This window comes from Camelus dromedarius, chromosome 6, assembly GCF_036321535.1.
Source record: "Camelus dromedarius isolate mCamDro1 chromosome 6, mCamDro1.pat, whole genome shotgun sequence".
In the NCBI taxonomy this organism is placed as follows: Eukaryota; Metazoa; Chordata; class Mammalia; order Artiodactyla; family Camelidae; genus Camelus; species Camelus dromedarius.
The window spans coordinates 75,853,665-75,876,224 of record NC_087441.1 but is presented as its reverse complement, the minus strand read 5'-3'; the positions used below and the strand labels follow the sequence as shown (position 1 = coordinate 75,876,224).

The 22,560-nt window shown below is 37.7% G+C and overlaps 1 long non-coding RNA gene across 7 annotated transcripts in view; it reads left to right on the top strand.

The window, feature by feature from the left end:
- The first annotated feature begins 21,931 nt into the window (after nucleotides 1-21,931).
- LOC105085058 (uncharacterized) overlaps nucleotides 21,932-22,560 on the top strand; it is a 73,149-nt gene continuing 72,520 nt past the window's right edge. For 2 of the 7 annotated variants that reach the window (XR_010381325.1, XR_010381329.1), the window contains exon 1: nucleotides 21,932-22,463. This is a non-coding gene — a long non-coding RNA (uncharacterized LOC105085058). The remainder of the gene's footprint in view (nucleotides 22,464-22,560) is intronic. The other 5 variants (XR_010381330.1, XR_010381327.1, XR_010381328.1 and 2 more) reach the window with 4 other exon arrangements.

The following is a 22,560-nucleotide window of genomic DNA, read 5'->3' as shown; positions in this document are numbered from 1 at the left end:
TGGTCTTGAGTGATGTCCTTAGCTCAGGCCCTCTTCATCAAAAGTGTACCCTTCAATTACGTTTTCTTTCCTAAACCTGCTCCTTAACTACTTGGCATAGACAATTTTTCCAGGCCAGTAGTAAGGATTTTTTTTTTTTAATTAGCTAGAGAATAGTAATGCTGAGAGCATGGGGAGTCTAAATTACCAGCATTGCTGCCTTCCTATTTCTAGTGCCATATGGTTAAAATACTCTGAAGGGAAAAGCAACATACGGTTTATTTCTTTTCCCTAGAAATTTCGATTTAGTAGTGACATCCTTGGTAGCAGTTAGAAATGGAGAGAGAGCATTTGAGGAAGTCTGAAACAAGTTGTTCTGTTAAATTCCATTGACGCACCAGCGTAAAGGGGAACTCATCCAGTGCCCCCCAACTGTCATCATAGGAGGAAACACATTGTCAGAGAAACACAGGCGTGGAGACAAGGGAATCCTTTGGAGTGGAGAGATGGGTCACACCCGGTAACATTTACAAAGAAAGAGGAAGGTGAAAAGAACCATCAGCCATAAAATTTCTAACCTTCCACTGTACTTCAATTACAACCTCAGTGACTACACTTAGTTAAGTGATTATAAGAATAAACCATGTTCTAACCAATTCAGAACACGCTTTTGTTGCATTTTTGATTGCCTATATAATTATTACATCGCCTGTACGCTTTCAATGCCATCACAAGGTTTTGAATTAGGATAAGGAAGAAACTTGCTATTTGTATATTTGTCTAGAAACAGGATTGCACAGTGGAAACCAGGTAGTAGAAACCAACCAAACACAACAATTTGTTTTTCCATTCTGATGTTAGAGGCATTTGAGGGCTTTTCAGTTTGGAGCTACTATGATAGTCCTACTATGAACATTCTAGTACTACATAAAATCACAAAGAACAGTGTTTCTTGAGAGATAACACGTTCACAGTTTCAATTTACTAAGTGCTTATTTGTTATTTGCTGCATCCTAGCCAGTGTTCTTGGTACGGTATAAATATTTGTTTTACAATGCTCTTGACGTCCTATGGGGTGGATGCTATTATCATTCTGATTTAACTTCTGAGGACATAAGGTAGCACAAGAATCTGGGAAAGTCAGAATTTTAATCCAGGCAGCCTGGCACTACAGTCTGAAATTGACTGTTAAAAATATATCTAATAAGCACTAATAGATACTGAATAATTATGTTTCCCTCATTTCCTGGCACCTGAGCAGACAATGGTGTTTGCTGTCTTGGGGGCTTGAGCATTAATACCCAGGGTGTCCACCTAGAATGAAACTCTTGGACATTTCTTAGTCATAGGAACTCTATATTTTTCTTTCCTTGGATCCTGTATATTGGCCTCACTTTTCCCTTCCCACAGAAACTGAGCTTCTGAAGAGGCACTCTCTGCTCCCTGCCCAACGGTTTCACAATTTCTCCCTGCATTCTCACAGGCTTTGGGAAATTCTGTGCCAGGAGAAATTGAAGGTCTACACATGCTTCCTTCTTAGGCTAGCTAACCCAAAACTATTTTCCCTTCTCACAGCAAGATAAGAAGTATAAATGTATATTCTTGCAGTATTTATCACTCTCCTGTGTGCATTACAAATTTATTCAGCACTTATTATGGGCCAGGAAAGTACTAGACATTATGATAAATACAAAATGGAGTAAGACAGACTCAATGATCTTAAGATGCATACAGTCTAGTAGGAGAAAGAAATAGGATTTCATTTTAAAAAATATGGTATATGAAGCATACAAAGGAAAGGGGTGATATGAAAAAGATTTAGCCATTAATTATCAGAGAAATGCAAATCAAAACTACAGTGAGGTATCACCTCACACCACTCAGAATGGCCATCATTTAGAAGTCCACAAATGATAAATGCTGGAGAAGTTGTGGAGAAAAAGGAACCCTCCTACACTGCTGGTGGGAGTGCAGTTTGGTGTAGCTATTGTGGAACACAGTATGGAGATTCCTTAAACAACTTAGACTGACCATATGATCTAGCAATCTCACTCCTGGGCATATATTCAGAGAAAACTCTAACTCAAAAAGACACAATGCACCTCAGTGTTCACAGCAGCACTATTTACAATAGCCAGGACATGGAAACAGCCTAAATGTCCATCAACAGATGACTGGATAAAGAAGATATGATATATTTATACGATGAAATACTACTCAGCCATAAAAAAGGGTAAAATAATGTCATTTGCAGCTACATGAATGGACCTGGAGATCATCATTCTAAGTGAAGTAAGCCAGAAAGAGAAAGAAAAATGCCACATATAACTTATATATGGAATCTACAAAAAAAAAAAAAAAAAGAGGACACAAATGAACTTATTTACAAAACAGAAACAGACTCACAGACATACAAAACAAACTTATGGTTACCAACAGGAACAGGGGGATGGAAGGATAAATTGGGAGTTTGAGATTGGTAGATACACACTACTATATATAAAAGAGAGAAACAACAAGGTCCTACTGTATCGCATAGGGAACTATATTTAATACCTGGTAATAGCTTAGAATGAAAAAGAACATGAAAAGGAATATATATAAACTGAATCACTATGCTGTACACCAGAAACTAACACAACATTGTAAATCAACTATACTTTAATAAAGAAGAGAAACCCCCTCCCGAAAAAGAATTAACACCACAAGTTTGTATTCTATGTCTATGACTCTGTTTCTGTTTTGTATGTATGTTCATGTAGAACTGAAAAATTGTGCTCTACACTGGAAATTGACACGGCATTGTAAACTGACTATAACTCCATAACATAAAATTAAGAAAAAAAAGAATAAAGCTTAAAAATTAAAAAAAAAAAGAATTAACACCTATGGAGGTATAAACAAGGGCCAACCAGAATGCATGTCGTGTGCCCACAATGGCGTGGCTGGACCAGTTGTGCAGCCTCTAAATAGCAGCCTGTTGTGTCTGAGGGATGGGACTGGAGAGGAGGCTGGAGGCAAAGCATGGAAGCCTCAGATACCAAGTGACGTGCCTTGACTTTATCTTCCAAGCGCCACAGAGCCACGGAGCAGCGCTGACCATGGTTACAACACAGTGGGGCTGTGTTTAGAGATGTTTCTCAGCCCTTTAGCCTACTGAAGACACGAAGCCACAGGGGGAAAAAAAAAGAGGGTTATTCTTTCCTATTCTTGAGACTTTATTTCTCAACAACCTATGACCTTATGATTTTTTCCACTCACTGCAGCTTGCTCAAAGTCCACGAAGACCAGATCTGGTCGGTTGTGTTGGGACATTTGGAATATTGCAGAGTTGTCATCCCCTGAGAAGCCGGCAGCCAGCTGAGCTTTTGACTTGTGTGCGCCAAAGAACAACTGTAGTGAAAAGCGCACCAGGGGACGCCCAGCACGGCTGGAATATGGCATCCCCCTCTGCCAGCTGGCGGCTAGGACGCTTGCGCTGCTCTTCACAATTTTCCCCACTTTTGAACCTACTAAAATGAGCCAAGGAAGCAAAGCTTAGGCTGGGGGCTGGCCACATCCTGGGGTGGGGGGTGTGAAACAAAGGAAGGAATGGGGAGAGAGATCTCAAAGAGACACTTCTTTTGAAAGAATCTCCCTATGCATGTCCCCTTTAGCACTTATTTTTTTTCTTGAATCTGTCCTTTTTGAAATGGTTTGCTAATTTTTGCCATAGAAACTGAGCACTATTTCATCCATCAAGGATTAGCTGGCTAAATGTGTCAGCTTGGTTTACAAAACGGGATTGAAAAATCTCTTGGCTCACTCTGCAGGGAGGACAGGCCAGTGGGGTAAGGTGTGAGCAGTGGTCTGAGACTGCTTGTCTGTGACTTTCAGCTCCACAGTACACTTGCTCAAAGATGGGAGGGTTTCTTTTCTTTTCTTTTTTTTTTTTTGTACTATTTTTTACTGAAGTATACTCAGTTTACAATGTTGTGTCCATTTCTGGTGTACAGCATAACGTTTCAGAAGATATACGTACATATATTCCTTTTTAGATTCTTTCTCATTATAGGTTAGTACAAGATATTAAATATAGTTCCCTATGCTATACAGTGTAAATTTGCTGTTATATCTATTTTATATGTATTAGTTAGTATCTGCAAATCTTGAACTCCCAATTTATCCCTTCCCACCCTCTTTATGTGCTGGTAACCGTAAGTTGGTTTTCTATGTCTATGAGTCTGTTGCTATTTTGTAAATAAATTCATTTATGTCTTTTTTTTTTAAGATTCCACATATAAGCAATATCATATGGTATTTGTCTTTGTCTGTCTTACTTCACTTGGTATGATAGTCTTCAGGTCCATCCATGTTGCTGCAAATGGCATTATTTTATTCTTTTTTATGGCTGAGTAGTATTCCATTGTATAAATATACCACAACTTCTTTATTCAGTCTTCTGTTGCTAGACATTTACGTTGTTTCCATGTTCTGGCTATTGTAAATAGTGCTACTGTGAACACTGGTGTGCATGTGTCTTTTTGAATTAGAGTTTCCTCTGGATATATGCCAAGGAGTGGGATTGCTGGATCATATGGTAAGTTTATTTTTAGTTTTTTAAGAAACCTCCATATTAACCTCTATAATGGCTGCACCAATTTACATCCCCACCAGCAGTGTAGGAGGGTTCCCTTTTCTCCACACCCTCTCCAGCATTTGTTGTTTGTAGACTTCTTAAAGATGGCCATTCTGACTGGTGTGAGGTTATACCTCATGGTAGTTCTGATTTGCATTTCTCTAACAGTTAGCAATACATCTTTTATCTGGATGTCTTCTTTGGAGAGATGCCCGTTTAGGTCTTCTGCCCATTTTTTGATTGGGTTGCTTGTTTTTTCTTATATATTAAGCTGTATGAACTGTTTGTATATTTTGGAAACTTGTCTCTTGTCAGTCACATCATTTGCAAATACTTTCTTTGGGAGAGTTTCTTAACATCAGTTTTCTCCTCTGCAAAATGAAATGATAAAGTTAACTACCTCATACAGAGCACTGAAGATTAAATGAGTTATGATATATGTAGAAAAAAACTTGACACAGAGTAAGAACATAAAAATGTCAGTTGTTTCCATTATAATTATTATTAATATTCTGGGTTTTCCTCAATAGGAAAGTATAGAAACCCCTTTGTTACTGAAGTTATCTATCTATGAGCCTCAAGCTACTAAAGATACATGTATCTCTCCAAAGCATAAATCACATACAAAAAAACTAAATCTTTCTGAGATGTTATAGAAACTCAGAGATTTTTGCATGTATTTTCCTCTGAAATGATAGGTCTTCTTTAAGTCTCTTTCTAATTTTTTGAACAAGCCAGGGGGCTCTGAATGAAAACAACTAATCAAAGATAAGATACAAGTTTGAATGAAAAATTTTAATCAATATTATTGATTATTCCTAAAACAGTAAATGTGAGGTGTCACATCTGGCTGAACAAGTAACCCTCCCTCCTCACAGCTCCTCTAAGAGTATTTGGCAAAGGTGTGCTTTGTAGAGAGGACCACCTTCCCAGAGGGAGCAGCACTGGTCAGGGGTGAATTTCACAGTCATAGACACTCATTATAGATGGGAAGTTTGCACAGACGCTAAGAAATGGGAAAAACCATCTACCCAGAAATCATGGGATGTGGATTGCACTATTGACTTGGGGGGTGCCTTTCTGTTTGTTGCTAACACAATTCCCTTGCTTTTTGCCTCAAAGTGGTCATCTATAAGATGGGAACGATTTAAGTTTTTCTTACAGTGACTCTGAGACATTTTAAAAGGTTAAAAACAAAATAAAACCGTGAAGTGCTTTGAGTGCCACAAAGCAATCAAGGACTAATACTAGAGAGCACGTCACACACATCAACAGATGGCACTCTTTGTTAGTTTCAGTAAGATCTGCAGGACCAGCGAGTTGTTGTTTTATGAGGAAGTAGGTCAGCAGGAAGTGCCAAGCTACCAAGAAAACGAAACAAAACAAAAAACAACTGCAAAAACATTAGCACGTATGTGCTGAACAATTCTTTGAATTATTTATTCGCATCACTGATTGCTTAATTTTGTCGTATAAATACAAAATTCCAAAGTGCCCTCTAGAACTTGAGATATAGCAAGTCCTTCCGGTTTGGAAGAATCTGTCTGAAATATACAAAGGGCTCTGTTTTAAAGGGAAACTTGGCTAGGAGTACGTGAGGAAGTTTTTCCCGGCTGCTCACCCAAATTTTGTTTAAAATTAAAGAAACAATTGAAGATACAACACGAGGAAACTAAGACTGTCAGGCAAACCTGTGGCAGAATCTGGGAGAGACTCCCAGGAACATCAAACTGGGCAGAGAGAGCCGGATTTGCTGGGAGTTTTAGTTCTTTATCTATTACAGCTTTCCTGATGGGCAGAAAGTCAGGAATTGAGATTTAGGACAAAGACTCCATGATAAACCAGGAGAACTGTTAATTAGAACATACAATAATAATGGGGCAATATTAGCTTGTCTAACAGTGGAAGAAGAGTGGTGCTAAGACCTATGGACGTATCATTTGCATAGAAAAATAGGATATTTATTTCAGTGAGAGTAGAGACAAAACCCACCAGACCTACAATAAATTGAAACTGGTGCAATTAAAGAAAAAGAGAAAAGGAACATAATTCTTGACTCCTATATTAAAAACAAACCCCTTAAAACTACTTTAACTACTTTAGAATGATGTTTGTCATCCTTTAAAGGATGTGAGAAAATATTTTCTGTATGAAATAGGAGAGAAAGTTATAAAGAGAATGAAAGAAAAGAGAGAGAATATTATGAGACATGAGTGATAAACAAAAGACATACAAGAAAACTAAAAATGCAGTTGTAACTCAGAAATTCCACTCTTGGACATGCATCTAACCCTAGAAACATCCTTACACAGATGTATGAAGCGTTACAAATGAGGATGCTTATCAGATGGTAATTTATAATAGCAAAAATCTGACAACCCTAATGTCCATCAGTAAAATAGTGGATAATTACATAATTTTTGAATACTTGATGTATTTAATAGTTGAATTAAATCCACAACAAAAGCAATAAGCCCCATAATTTGTAAAATCATATCACGGATCTTAAGGACAAACTTGAGTAGTTTTATCAGAAAGCCATTGAAAGTGAAGAGAAGATGAAAATTCTTAGAAATAAGAGGATAGTCATGGAAGGCAGTCATGGAACTCAACCCAAGAGTTATAGGTAATCACAAGAAAAAGAAAAAGAAAACTACTGGAATAGGTGTGATCATAAAAGATATCCCAGAGTGGGGAAAAAATCAAAATTTTATATGAATAATTGCACTAAAAGATTTGAGATTAAGATCAAAAGTGTTCACCATATTCTATGCAACAATTTGTGAAAAAAAATGAAGTAGAACCACAGTGAATTACATTTGAGGGAGAAAAAACTTTGAATTCAATGATTAAGAAAGTTTATTTTAAGCATTCAGGAAGGAAAAAAGTTAATGGCCTCTAATAAAATTGAACCATGTGCTATTTATAAGACTTTATTTTCCACAAATAAAATTATGGAAATCAATGAAGCAACATCTCTTAAGGGAAAAAGTGTGAGAGTAAAAGTTTCAAGAATTGCATTCCCAGAGAATTTGATTTTCAGGTACGAAGGAAACACAGAAATCCTCTCAGGTTTGCAAGAGGTCAGAAAATGAACTATCTATGTGAAAAAGTTAAAGTTGTGCTCCTACTGACCAAGAGATAAATCCTAATGAGATCTCAAGCACAGGAAGTCATGGCATCTATCAAACCGGTTCGATGGGGAGGTAATCTCAAGAATCACTGCTGACATTGTTACAGAACAGAAGGCAAACACATCAAGTGTTTAATGATAATTATCGAGGTCTATAATTGTACATTATTCTAAGGGAAACACAGAAGTGAAGAAAGGACAAAGCTGAGAAGGAAAATCAGTTAAACTCCTCCTTTTGTAGGAAGGGAGTTAAAACCTCTCTCTTCTTTCATGATTCTGAGAATTTAAAATATGAGTTGAAGCACAGTGTTAAAAAATCTGAAGGTAATCTTTATACAAAATAAATTCTAAATTGGTAAAAGCTTATGACATAAGCAATATTACTAAGAAAACGTGAGAAAAATCACACATCAAGACAAAAGAAATGAGTAAACATATTAGTTGCAATAATAATTTGAGTAACTGAAACCCTGTAATGGAGGCAAAAGCAATTCAGATCTAACTTCAAAATATGCACCTCATGATACTTGTAAGAGAAACTAAAACAAGCTGACTTAGACAAGGTAAAAGAATGTGCAATATACATCAGGCATTCACCAAAGAAAACAGGAGATGCTAATTTCAGAAAAGGCAAAAGATATTAATGGTGATCAAGGGTCATCTCATATTTAACAGAGTTACAATCTCAAGAAAAACAATGGTCTTTCAAATTTGTAAGCTGTACAAGATAATATCTATATAGAGAGAGCAAGTAATAGACATGTGAAAAGAAAAGCATCTTGTTGTGAGGATGAATCTCTTGGAGCCCTTGATGAATAAATAAATATGCATAGTGTGTTTATATATATACATATATATATAGTTAAACAGCACCAGTTTACCATCACACCTTTATTATCTCAGTTTTTATGGGCCAAGATTCCAGGTCCAGGTTGGCTGGTCCTCTGCTCAGTGTCTCACCTGGCTACATTCAAGGTGTTGCTGGGGTCTCACTGGGGGCTCAGGACCCTCTCCAAAGCTCATGCCTTTATTGGCATAACTCATTATTCTGCAACTAAGGAACTCATGGAAGCTTGCTTCCTGCAGGAAAGCAGAAGTGTGCTGCTGCTGGAAATTCTTAACTTCTCCCAGTTCTGATCTCTAGATCCTCTTTTAAAAGGTTAGAACTTGATTAGGTCAGGTCCACTGAGGATAATCTCCTGTTTAAAAAAATATTAGTTTCAGTTTTGTTTAAACTGAAAACAGAAACAAAAACAGTTCACTGATATCTCTTATCTCCCCTGCACATTCCCTACCTCTGTCAACCACCAATCTATTCTTTGCATCTATGAGGTTGGCTTTATTTTTAAATATATATATATATATATTTGATTCCACATATAAAAGAGATCAACTGACATTTGTCTTTCTCTGTCTGACTTATTTCACTTAGTGTAATGCCCTTGAGTTTCATCCATGCTGTTGGAAACGGCAAGATTGTGTTCTTTTTTATGGCTGAGTAATATTTCATTGTGTATATACAGTCACCCTTCAGTAACTCCATGGGTTTGGTCCAGGACCTCCTCCAATACCAAAATCTCTAGATGCTCAAGTCGCATATAAAATGGTGTAGTACAATGAATACAATTGGCCTTCTGTATCCTTGGATACCCCTTAAGATTCAACCAATCATAGATTGAAATTGGTTTAATCCAAGATGCCAAACCCATGGACGGTGAGGGCTGACTGTATTTTTATAATTTTTTTATTCATTTATTTACTGGTAGACACTTAGGTTGTTTCCATATCTTGGCTATTGTAAATAATGCTGCAGTATACATGTGGGTGCGTATATCTTTTCAAGTTAGTGTTTTTATTTCCTTCAGATAAATACACAGAAGTGGAATTGATGGATTGTATTGTAGTTCTGTTTTTAATTTTTTGAGGACCCTCCAGACTTTTTTCCACAATAGCAGCACCAACTTTCATCCTACTGACAGTGTACCAGAGTTCTTTTTTCTCCACATCCTCACCAATAATGTACATGTTTTTCACCTCCTTGGTTAAACTCATTCCTAAGTATTTTATTCTATTTGATGAAATTGTAAGTGGGATTGTTTTCTTAATTTCTCTTTGTGATAGTTCATAATTAGTGTGTACAAACACAAGAGATTTTTTTTTTGCATATTGATTTTAAATAAATTATTCAGCAACGTGACTGAATTCATTTATTAGTTCTACCAGCTTTTTAATGGAGTCTTTAGGGTTTTCTATATATAATATCATGTCATCTACAAATTGTTACAGTTTTACTTCTTTCTTCCTAGTTTGGATGTCTTTTATTTCTTTTTCGTGCCTAATTGCTTTGGCTAAGACTTCCAATATTACAGTGAATAGAAGTGGCAAGAGTGGGCATCTTTGTCTTGTTCCTGATCTCAGAGGAAGATCTTTCAGTTTTCACTGTTGAGTATGATGTTAGTTGTGGTTTGTCATATATGGCCTTTATTATGTGGAAGTACATCCCCTTTATACCTGCTTTGTTGAGAGGTGTTTTTTTTTTTATATCATAAATGGATTTTGTCCAATGTTTTTTCTGCATCTATTGAGATAATCATATGATTTTTACCCTTCATTTCGTTAATTGTTGTATCACATTGACTGATTTTCAGTCATCATCCTTGCGTCCCTGGATAAATCTCACTTGACCATGGCCTTCATCGTGGTGTACAATCTTTTTAATGTATTGTTGAATTCAGTTTGCTAATATTTTGTTGAGGACTTTTGCATCTATGTTCATCAGGGATACTGGCCCATAATTTCCTTTTTTGTGGTGTCCTTGTCTGGTATTTGTATCAGGGTAATGTTGGCCTTGTAAATTGAATTTGTAAGCAATCCCTCCTTTTCTATTTTTTGGAAGAGTTTGAGAAAGATTGGCATTAATTCTTCTTGGAATGTGTGATAGAATTCACCAGTGAAGCTGTCTGGTCCTAGATTTCTTTTTGAAGGGAAGTGTTTGATTACTGATTCAGTCTTCTTAGTAGTAATCACTCTGTTCAAATTTTTTATTTCATCATGATTCAGTCTTGGCAGGTTGTATGTTTCTAAAAATTTATCTATTTCTTCTAGGTTGTTCAGTTTATTAGTATAATTTTTCATAATATTCTCTCATGATCCTTTGTGTTTCTGTGGTATTAGTTGTAATATCTCCCCTTTAATTCTTTTTATTTTACTAGTTTGAGTTTTCTCTCTTATTTTCTTGGTGAGTCTAAATAAAATTTGCAATAACTACCCAAATCAGAAATTATAGAGGGTACATTCTCCAACCACAATACAAAATATATATATATTTTTTTCAAGGTATAAACAATCTGAAGCTCAAACACTTTGCAAATTTCAAATACTTTCCTAAAGAATTATTTAGGAAAGAAAAATTAAAGGTAAACTTAAAAACTCATTTAAATTAATGAAAATAGAATACCATTAATGATTTATCAAACATTATAGAATGTGCCCAAAGGCAAACATGTGACCTGAAGTATTTTTTGTTCTAGCTAAAAAACAAATAATAAAATTGAATGTAACTTCAATTCAAGAAGTTAGAACAGTGAAAGAAATTAAACAAAATAAGAAGAAAATATTAAAAATAAATGTATAAATTAATGAATGAGAAAACAGAAAAACAATAAAGTTGTCAAATAAACTGCAGTATTGAATTCCTAAAGAACAAGAACAGACAACAGTCTGAAAGTGCTAATAAATCTAATCAAGAATAAAAGAGTAAATGAATAAATACAATTAGAAGGAAGAATATATAATATTAAAATAATTTATATAGCTCCAAGGATGATTTTAAAACATCATTTTTAAAGTATTAGCATACATGAATTAGCTTCATAAATTTGAAAATTTTAATATGAAAATTCAAAAATCATAAAGAAAAATAGTTGTTAGCCAAACCCAAAAAGACCACTAAATCTATTAAAGAACTAAATTGAAAAAGTTTTCAGCAACTACTTTCAATGCAGCTGCAGAGTCAAAAGTTTTATCAATGATCGCTCTTCAACATTAGAAATAAATTATTCCTGTGATGTATACTCTTCTTGTGCATACAGGAAAAAAAAAAAAAGGAAAAATGTTTTAACTCATTTTACAAAGCCAGGATGACCTTTATAGCAAAATCTAAAAATGCTTAGTATAGACACACAAGTTTGAATAAAAGATTAGCATACTTAATTCAGACTACATTAAAATAGTAATTTACCCTGAATATTTGAGGATTGTCCTAAGAATTCATGTATATAATTCCTAGTGAATAAATCACATCAATAGGTTGAAAAATAAACATAAATAGCTCAATAGATCTGGAAACTAATTTGATAAAATTTAACAAACTCTCTTGGGTTTTTAAAACTTGTTTAATAAGCTCAGGATAAAATGATAATTCATGGACTTAATAAAGAATATTTATCTTTAACATACAGCCAACATATTTTATAACAATACACTGGTGGAATCATAAACAAGTTAAGAATATTTATATTACCACTATCATTTCCAACTGTTCCAGAAATCATAGCTAAAACAAATAAAAAAGTTGAAACATAAGGTGCATTTGTCAATTTAAAAAAATTGGGGAACAGATACACTTATTTACAGACAATATACCACAATATACAACTGTGAAAAATAATCTTGAAAAGAGAATTGTATAGAACCGGTACAATGAAAATTACAAGAGGTTGTGAACAGCATAAAAAGACTTTCATGAAATAAGGGCATACCTTGTGGCTGAATGGGGAGAAAATCGGTTTACTCTAATCCATCAAAATTCCAATGAACATTCTTGGAGTACCAGTCGGAAAGAGAATCTTTTTAAAGCAATTTCAAAGGTTATCACATTAAAAGGGAGAAACTTAAAAAAAAAAAAAAAGTCTAATGGGGAAATCTTGTCCCACTGGTGGGATGTGAAAATAGGTATCACAATGGAGTTGAATGGACAGATGACAAGCCAACTCTAGCAGATTAAAGAAATAAAACAATGGCAGGAATGAAAAAAGCCCTGTGCGAGATAAAGGTGACATCCCAAGTTAGGGAGGACATAAAAGACACTTGATGAATGGCGTGACAAGTATTTAACAAACTGAAGTAAAGTAGAGTCAGATTCTCACTTTATACTGCAAAACAATAATAAACTGTAGACTGATTAAATGCTTTAATGTTAAAAACTGGAACCTCCCCCCTACACACACACACAAATCTAGAAGAAAATATGGGCACTTTCCAGATCTCAGAATGCTTTCTAAGTAGTAAAACCACTGAAAGAAATGATGCAAAAAGTATTGTATACTTGACTGTGGAGAAAAAAGAAAGGCATCAAAAACAATAAGAAAGGTCATCAAAAACTGAAATAAAACCTCCATTATCATGAAAAAATAAACATAATTTTAAAAGCACAGAACTGGGAAAAATACTTGATATAAATTTACATCCAAAAGTTTAATACAATTAATATATAAAGAGTTTGTGCTAACCTTAAAACCTCAATAGAAAAATTGGCAAAGAATGTTAAGTCTCTACTCCAGGAAAGAAAAAAGAAGGAAGGGAGAGAGGAAGAGAAAAACAGAGAGAAAGAAAGGTAAAGAAAAAAAGAAACATTCAACAAGAGGGAAAAGATTATTCAATTTCAAATACTTTTATTCTAAAGGATATTTTTTAGTCATCAAATAACTGAAATTTAATTCTGAAGTCCAGTATTGTCGAATGTGAGAATAGAAATTGGAACTACTTTTCTGGGAAGCAACTTTGATGATCTAAATCAAGCATTAATATTCTTAGATTCAGTAACTCCACTTTTAGCCATTCAACTTACAGAAATAATTAGGGAACATTTGATGGCAGGGACATTCGTTACTGCATTAACATGCATTTAGTTGAATTCAGTGTTCACCTGAGATGTCATAAAATATCCCCCACTGGTTGTGAGGGGTGTCACAATTTGTTACTACTAATAAAGTACCAAACTTTAAACATTAGTGAATGAATTAAAGTACAGTCAAGGTTCTGTCTGTAACGTTACACTTACTAGTGTACAGTGCGTGAGCAAGAGAGACAGAGCAATGACAAATCTCCAGGAAATCTGCATAAACCAGATCCTTTCTTATTTATGTGTACATCAGAACTCATCTATGTGCCTCACAGAGGAGAAAAAAGTCACAGCCACTTGTAGGACTGAGTTAGGGGCAGCCATTTAAAATACGTAATACAGAAACTATAACCTTGTTTGGAAAGGTTGATGAGATGGGTAACTTCACTCTGGAGGAGGCAAAAGCTTGGGTTGGGCACAGAGTGACCTCTGTTTCATGGAAGAACTGGAAGGAAGTTGATCTGAGCTAGAAGCAGTGGTTTCTGGGATATCTTTTCTTTTTATACTTTCCTGAAACTTCCAAAAATTAAATGGTTAGAAGATATTATTTTGATGAGCAGAAAGAAATCCTTGTTAACAAAAAATACTGTAAAATAAAGAAGTATGTTGACAAAGTCATCCTGCAATCCTCTTTGCCTCCTGATTCCTACACCAATTAAAACATATAGTAATTATTTACAGAACAGGATTCATGCCTTTTTCATTAGCCTCATAGGATCAATTTTATCAAATACTCAATAAGACACACGCACCCCAATGTTCATAGCGGCACTATCTGCAATAGCCAAGACATGAAAGCACCCTAAATGTCCATCAACAGGTGAATGGATAAAGAAGTTGTCGGGGGGGGGGTGTGTGTGTGTGTGTGTGTACACATATATATGTAGGAATATTACTCAGCCATAAAAAGAATAAAATAATGCCATTTACAGCAACATGGATGGACTTGTAGATCATCATCTTAAGTGAAGTAAACCAGAAAGGGAAAAAAATGCCATATGATATCACTCATATGTGTAATCTAAAAAAAAAAAAAAAAAGGACACAAATGAACTTATCTACAAAACAGAAATAGACTCACAGACAAAGAACAAACTTAAGATTACCAGGGGGTAAAGGGGGTGGGAAGACATAAATTTTGAGGAATTCAAAAATTGCACATCTTGGGGAGTGATGGAAATGTTAGCTATCTTGACTGTGGTAGTGGTTTCACATTCGTGTCTACATCTATCAAAATTCATCACCGTGTACATCTGAAATATGTGAGGTTTACTGTACAGGAACCATACCACAATGAAGGTGTTTAAAAAAAGAAAGAAAGCAAGCCTCTGACGGCGTGAAGTAACCTAATCTTCAGCACATCTTCATCTTGCCTGCCAAAGACAGTTCTGTGGGTCTGTAAGCATGACGCATTTACTTAAAAATGAAAACAAAACACAGTCACGATATAGCGCTTCATCCTGCACGAAAACATAGCTTGTTCTTTGAGGAAAGGAGTGGTAAAGACCAAATGGATGTATCTTAGTTACCAGTCTTCATTCTCATTCACAGGGAAGCGAGTTAATGCCTTCTCCAGGGAGAAACATCAAAAAGCACACAGTACCTTCATCAGATTGCGTGCACTAACCAACTGAAAATCATAGTTTAAAATGCCCTAAGAAAAGTTTCAGGGTTGTGGGGTTAACACAACGAAAAGCACTGCCAAATTCCTGTTGTTGTTGCCGTTTCCTTAACCCAAGAATCCTCCTATGAGAACACAAGTTTCGCGATCCCATCGGTGGGGAGGAAGAATCCTGCCCTGTATCCACGTATCTTGTCCCAGAGCTGCCTTCCTAATAACTCACGATTCCGAAGGGCACACACAAAACTTCAGCAACTGTGGCATCCTTTGTAGTTCCAAGTTCACACCATCTCCCTGGTGCTCTGTGCTCTTTCTTTTCTCTCGGGAGCAAGGACAACTTCCCTGTTTTCTACACAGAGCTCTTTCCCACTGCCTTGGCTTCCTGTGTCTCCTCCAGGTCTTGAGAGCACCCGTGATTAATTAGGAGACCTGGGTCCCTAGGGGCATGGACCCAACCTTATCTCACTGGTGACAGACTCATCCCAGCCACTGCGTCTCCTTCCCATCATCTGTAAAGTGGGAACAGACCCATGCTAGGAAGAACATGAGACTCACATAATGGTCTGCAAAGCACGTTCAAACAAATTGGCCGCCTCCATCCTCAAAACAATGCAGGGAGAGAAGTAACAGCAGCTGTGATTACTATCATCCTCTGCATGGGTCCAGAGGAATTATGCAATGGTTGAGTCCCACTGAAGTAGCAGAGCTCAAAAACGTCTTTGAACCCAAATTCCACACCAAGCTGCCTTCTCCTCACCTGGAGGGAAAGTTACAAGGCTCTAATGACATTACGTATGCGAAGGTTTTTTCCAAATTTAAAAAAACAAATGAAAACCCAACATTTTTTATTGCTGCATTCATTTTCAGACAACTTAGGAAAGATGCCACTGACATGGAAGTGCTTTGGTGAGAGATCAGGTAGTTTCTACAAATATTCTCTCCAAATGGCAAGGCACGTTATAAAATAAAAGTTTGCCTGTCAGGATTAGAACATAACACTCTGACAGTAGTTTTGGGTTCCAGAATGATTCTTTAATTTTGGGGGACTTGCTTCTTTAGATTTATCCTGATCCTTAACAACTAGAAAGTGATCCAAACATTTATTCAGCTTAGTCTCTCACTCATTTGTACACACACACAAACACAGACACACAACAACCTCTTCTTCTTCCATGGTTCCTGGTAAGTGAATTTTTTTCCCCTTGCCTTTGAATATTTCCAATGTAGACTGTAAGTCTAGCAGATTGACTTCCCTTTTATCCAAGATGAAATGATTCTAAGAGACCCCAGGGGCATCTCCCTGTGGCCCCAATAGTCTTCTTCACTGGCACAGAAAATTAACAATGAAATATAGATGAAAAATTTGGAAACCCCCCCAAACTCAAAAATATCCATCTCTCAAATATTCTATGCTCCAGATTTCTAATTCTTTTGTAACTTTCCGTGGAATCGTCTCCATAATTTTCACTCATTTTTCAAGCTACGAAGCTCACAATTGAACACATTTTCTATTGAGTCTTCCTCGGTGCTGAGTTGAAGTTCCAGATGATGCAATTACTTCATCAAAAAACAAAGAAGCATTTAACAAACACCCTCCCGTAGTCAATCTGTACTAGAATCTGTGGGATCCAAAAGCACAGTTGTTCTCAAGAACAGAAAAAGATAATCTACTCTATTATGAATTGCTTGTTGCTTGTGAAGGAAATAAAATAATGTCTCTAAATATCCATTATCTTTGCTTTCTTAAAACCACCATATATATTCCTGATGGTTTGTGTTTCAGCACACCGGCATCCTAAACCGCATTTTATCCTACCCTGAATACGTTACAAGTGTGGTTTCCCAACATATGTTGATACCCTATGTTTTTTTTTTTTTTAATAAATTTCACGCTAAGACTTTTTTGAAACATTGACAATTTTCATTGAAACAATATTCATCCTTGGTTTAAAAAAAAATCAAAGACAACAATTGTCACACCCAACTGTCACACCGCCCAAAAGAAAGTCTTTCAGCCACGTCTGCTTTTAAATAATAACCTCCTTTGAAAAAAATATGACATTGAAACAAGGAAACAATAGAGCTATATATTTGATTTTTATCTACCTATCTAGATCTATGTGTTTGACCCTTGGCCATGTAACATGAGATTTTAGTTCCTTTACTGGACTCCTCTGCTCAACGCCACTGTAATTTTGATAATTCCATTATGATTTCAAGTTTTATTTGTTGTAATTTAGAGATATCTCCTGACACTTCGGTTTCTCGTCCAGTAAACTTCACTCAGTTTCTTGACCCCCACTCTGGGTGGAATAAGACTGTTAACTCCCCCGCTCCTCTCTCCGGTTTTACTTCCTTTTTCATCTTCCATCTTCTGTCTGCTGTCTACACATAGACACGGACTTTGTCATGGTTGGAAAGTGGATTGTCATTTATGCCAGCTAACAAAAGCGTTTTTGTATTTCAGTCAGTTTGAGTTGAGTGTTCTTCATTGGGCGCCTCCTACGTGCTGATGTGCTGGCCAGGGAAGAGGATGCTACCATCTACTTTGTGTAAATGACTCTATTTCAAAAGGATGTATGGGTTTTTTTTTTAACCTGTAACTTGTCGTTAATTAAAAGATATCTCATAAAACAAAACAAACTGATAAGATGAAGTTCTGCAATAGTTCTTAGACAATGTCTTACTAGGAAAGCCTTTAAAAAATAAAACCACTAAAGAATATTATTTAAAAACAGGGGGATCCATTGCTTATTTTCTCAAAGGGACTACTAAAATGGAAGGAAATAGGTGCATAGCAATCCTAGTGAAAAGACTTATTGCATTTGAAACATATTCTAGGGGGTCATTGTCTTAAACATAAAGTCTACTGATGGGTAACACGAGAAGTGATCATGATTTAAGCGTAATTTATAATATGCATTTCCGTTTACATCTAAGGCAAATATTCTGGTTTTGAGTTAAATCTCTCTTTGAGAAACACATCCATAAATGTGTGTTTTCTTTAATTTGAACTTAAAAAAAATAAGTGTAATAAAATTTTCCCATCTTGTTCCTCTATATCTTTCTGCCTCTCTGAGAAAGGTTTTGAGATTTTCCACCTGGTGAATCAGATTTTTCTTCCTCTGTGAAGGGAACCACAGCCATCTCCTTCATGTTGCCATCATTGTACATTCTGCTCAAGTTACGCCAGTGCATCACAGCCATGGTTTATGTACGGCTCAAATTATGTCATTTGTGCATTTATACATCACCTTATTTCAGAAAGCAATTTGAGAGGGGAGGTTATAGCTCAGTGGTAGAGGGCATGCCTAGCATGCACGAGGTCCTGGGTTCAATCCTCAGTACCTCCATTAAATAAATAAACCAGTTACCTCCTCCCTCCAAAAAATAAAGCAATTTAGGTAGCTTAAATAAAATGCACACCTACACATATAAACTAGTAATGTATAAGTGGAAAATAATAAACCAAAACAAGGTAAATATTGTGTTTGTTAAAAAAAAAATCACAAGGAAGCAGTCTATAACACCTTCCTAAACTGAGCCACATGTGTTATACAGGGCATCCTGAGAGCTGAAACAAGACAGGGAAGTAATGAAGATTTCAATTCAGAAGACAACATTTCTCCTAATACTAAATTCTCACAAAATTTTCCTTAGGGACTGTGGCCTAAGATAAAATGGGGAGAGAACTCTCATGTGCCCAGCACCAGTCCTTTCTGGAATTTTCTCTCTGTTTTTTCATATGCAAATAAGACTCTTGACATAAACATATCCTACAATGAGGAGATGTACTGTGGTCAGGTTCAAGAAATAAGAAAAATATAAGTTTTGTAAAAGGAAAGTTAAAGGCATCTGATAGTGTGGTTCACAAAAGGAATTTTCCCCGTCCATATGAGAAATAGAAAGGAAAACAAACAAGGTATTTTTTTATTCTCTCTAGAGATGTTATTTCACTGTTCCTAATGACAGCATTTTCAAATGAAAGAATTGGGTTCAGTGAATTGGTGAGAAGTCACACAGGAGTCTTATTTGTCCAAGACACACCGAAGTTCAGAGGCAGATCAACAATCAGAATCCAGAAGATGGGAATCTAGGTATTTGTCATACTCACTGATGAAGCAATATTAAGATGAGAGTATCTTAAACGTAAAAATACAGAAAAATAATACTGTCGTCAGTCATACTACCACTGATCACGTAACACAACTTGTAACAGACCTTGTCTGTGTATTTAAAAATTGTCTTTACAAATGCTAAATTACCCTCAAAGTCATAGCTTCTCTCGTAAACATTCAATATGTGTTAAAACTGTTAATTCTCTAAAATAATGACAATTCTTCTGTCCTGTACTGGACAACTGATGAAGAAAGCATTGATGAAAAACTTTGAAAATATCACTTAGTGAATGAAACGTCACTGCAGTAGAGTCATAAATATTACCTAGAAAATTGATAAAATACTTATTCCCTGTAATAAATTGTTGTTTATCACCAAATACTGGTTTTGACTTATACTTCCTAGGTCATTGCATATTCAATTCTTACTGATCAATTCTTTCCCAGGTTTCCCTCAGAAAATGAAATCTGTGCAGCTAATTAGTTGAAAATAACAACTGCTGGTTTGATTAAATTTAGCAAATTTCACATTCTAGTGTTACCATATGTACATTTGTTTGAAGCAATAATTAAATGTCTGTAACTAGATTGCATACTTTGGAACCAAGTAAACAAATTACATTATGACACATGGAACAGTCTCTAAAAATACACATTTGATTTCCTCTTTAAGTTAAGCACAGATGCCTTAAGTGAATCCCTAATAAATGCCTGCAAAATTACTTGGTTCTATGAGTATTAATTTGACCCAGCCATTAACAACTCCCATGTAAAACTATGCACTTTAGCAGTCACAGAATACATTCACTTTGTCTCCTAACATCTCTGTTAAAAAGAGAGAGAAGGAAGAAAAAAGAAAAATAAAGGAAGAAAGGAAGGATGGAAGGAAAGAAAGGAAGGAAGAAAAAAGAAAAAATCTGGAAAGACTGCTTTGTTTTATAATTAAGAGGCAGGAATTTCTCTTACAGCCAGTTTGAAGGAAAACTGATGGACTCAAAAAATACTTCAGACTGAGAACATGTGCAGTCAGAGGAAATATTAATAGGCTGCCAGCGGACAAGGATCTTGATACTTGCTTGTAGAAAAGCAGAGAATGAGACGAACGCAATTAAGTCTGCTGTGCACTTGGCACAGCATCCTACAGAAAACACACTCTGTACAAACGCTACCCCGGACCTCACAGCAGCTCCATGAGGCGGACAGAGTCCAAGACATTGTCCTTTCATGACAGAGTTAGTTGTGAAGAGATTTGCTCAGGGTCAATTCAGAATCTGAATCATCCGACAAAACTTAAGTCTTGGGTCCGTGCAGGTGGGGTAAGTGTCAATCATGAAAGCAAGATGGTAACACAAACCATTCTTGTGTGATCTTTCTCTCACACATACACACCCTCTCCCTTTCTTCTTTTGGTTCATTGTACAGACCATCCTTTAAAAAAGAAATTTGGTCACCAAAATAATTTATGCAGAAGAAACATGTCACACATGTACAAAGATGTTTAAATGCAAAGTTTATTACCAAAAAAAAAAATAATCTGAACATGACAGCTATTCGAAGTACAAAGAATTGTCATCTGATTTTAACATATGCAAATATGTGAGACCAAAACCTATTTTCATCCCGTGTAGTTCACTTTCAGTAAAGAGCTCCATGGAGTTTACAACACTATATGACCAAGAACAAATGGGCAATCTTATTCATATCCAATAAGCAACTGTAGAGGGCCTATTATTCGCAAGGTGTTGTGATTAAGAGCTCCAGTCGTTCATAACCGGTAGTTGACTCAACGCTCCCCTGTCTCTGTTAATATTATATATAATACTCTAACCCCCATTTCATTCAACCTCCATTGAAGGTAGTGTGTGACTTTACTACAGAAATAAGTTCGCAGTAAAGACGGCCTGCATACAAAACTCCTGTATTTTCATTCTTCAATGCAATTTTCTTTCAGAAAGAAAAAAGAGTTGGCACTGCCGTGACCGCCTGTTTAGGAGCAGGACACAAAATGACCTCCCTGGTGTCCTGGCGATCTTACTAAGACTGCACACAAATGCTCAGGACTGCGGATGAGCCACCTTGAGCGCCGCCCGTTTGGACACTATCAAGCAACACTGTAAAAGGAGAGGAAAGGCCATCGCTCGAACAGTTACGGGACCACAGTTTTAACGTGTTTGTGCAGCTTGCTTTCATAAATCAGGAACTGTCGCCAGAAAAGGAGTTTAAGTTCAGGTCGGGGATTTAGATGACCTGCAACAGCGGTGCGCCCAGCGTCCCCCCTGGGGGACACCTCCGGTGGTCGAGCAGACGCGCACTCGGGCACCGCTCGGGCCAGACCCCGTTCGCCCTGCCTGCGGGTCGGACTGGGTCCCAGCGCCGCGCGCCGAGACTGCCGCTCGGAGTGGGTCGGGGCGGGGTAGCCGCCGGAGTCACCGCCCATTGGCTGCCCTCTCGGGGCCGGGCCGGGCTTTCCAGCACCTGATTGGACGAAGCCAGTCTTGGCAGGCCGAGCTCATTGGAGGTCGCAGAGCAGGGGGTGGAGCAGACTCCCGGATTCCTGAGCGAGCGCGCTCCGCGGCGGAGCGGGGCGCGGACGGAGCGGCGCGGACGGAGGGCGAGGGTCCCCGCTGCGGGGTGTCGGGAGGAGGGTGTCTGGCGGGGCGGGGCGGGGGCCTGCCGCGTCCTGAAAGCTGTCTGGTTCCCTCGGCAGCGGCCGCCCCGAGTTAGCGAGTGTCAGACTCCCCTCTTCTAGCCTCCGGCCGGGCCGGGCTCCGTGGCGGCCGGGGACGCAGCGCGCGGCGAGCCCCCAGCTGTCAGGGAGCGGCGGGCGGGCGGCGACTCACAAAGACGGAGGGGCGGGGGGGCCACAGGGACCGCACCTCCCACCTCCCGCCCGGCCGGTCCGCGGCCGCGGGGACAATGCGGCCGGGCCCGGGCCCCACGCGCCCCGGCCCGGCCCGGCCCGACCCGACCCGACCCGACGGCCCCGCCCGGGGACGGAAGTCGGCCAGCGGCCCCGCGCCCCGCGTTTCGCGAGCCGGGAAAAGTTTGACCCCGAGGCCAGCGTCCGGCCGAGGCCCCGCGCGGGGTGGCGGGTGAGTTGGCTTCGGGCCCGGGGCTGGGGGGCTCGTGCCGGGACCCCTGCGTACTTTTGGGAGCTGGCGGGGAGGACAAACACCAGACGATGGTCAG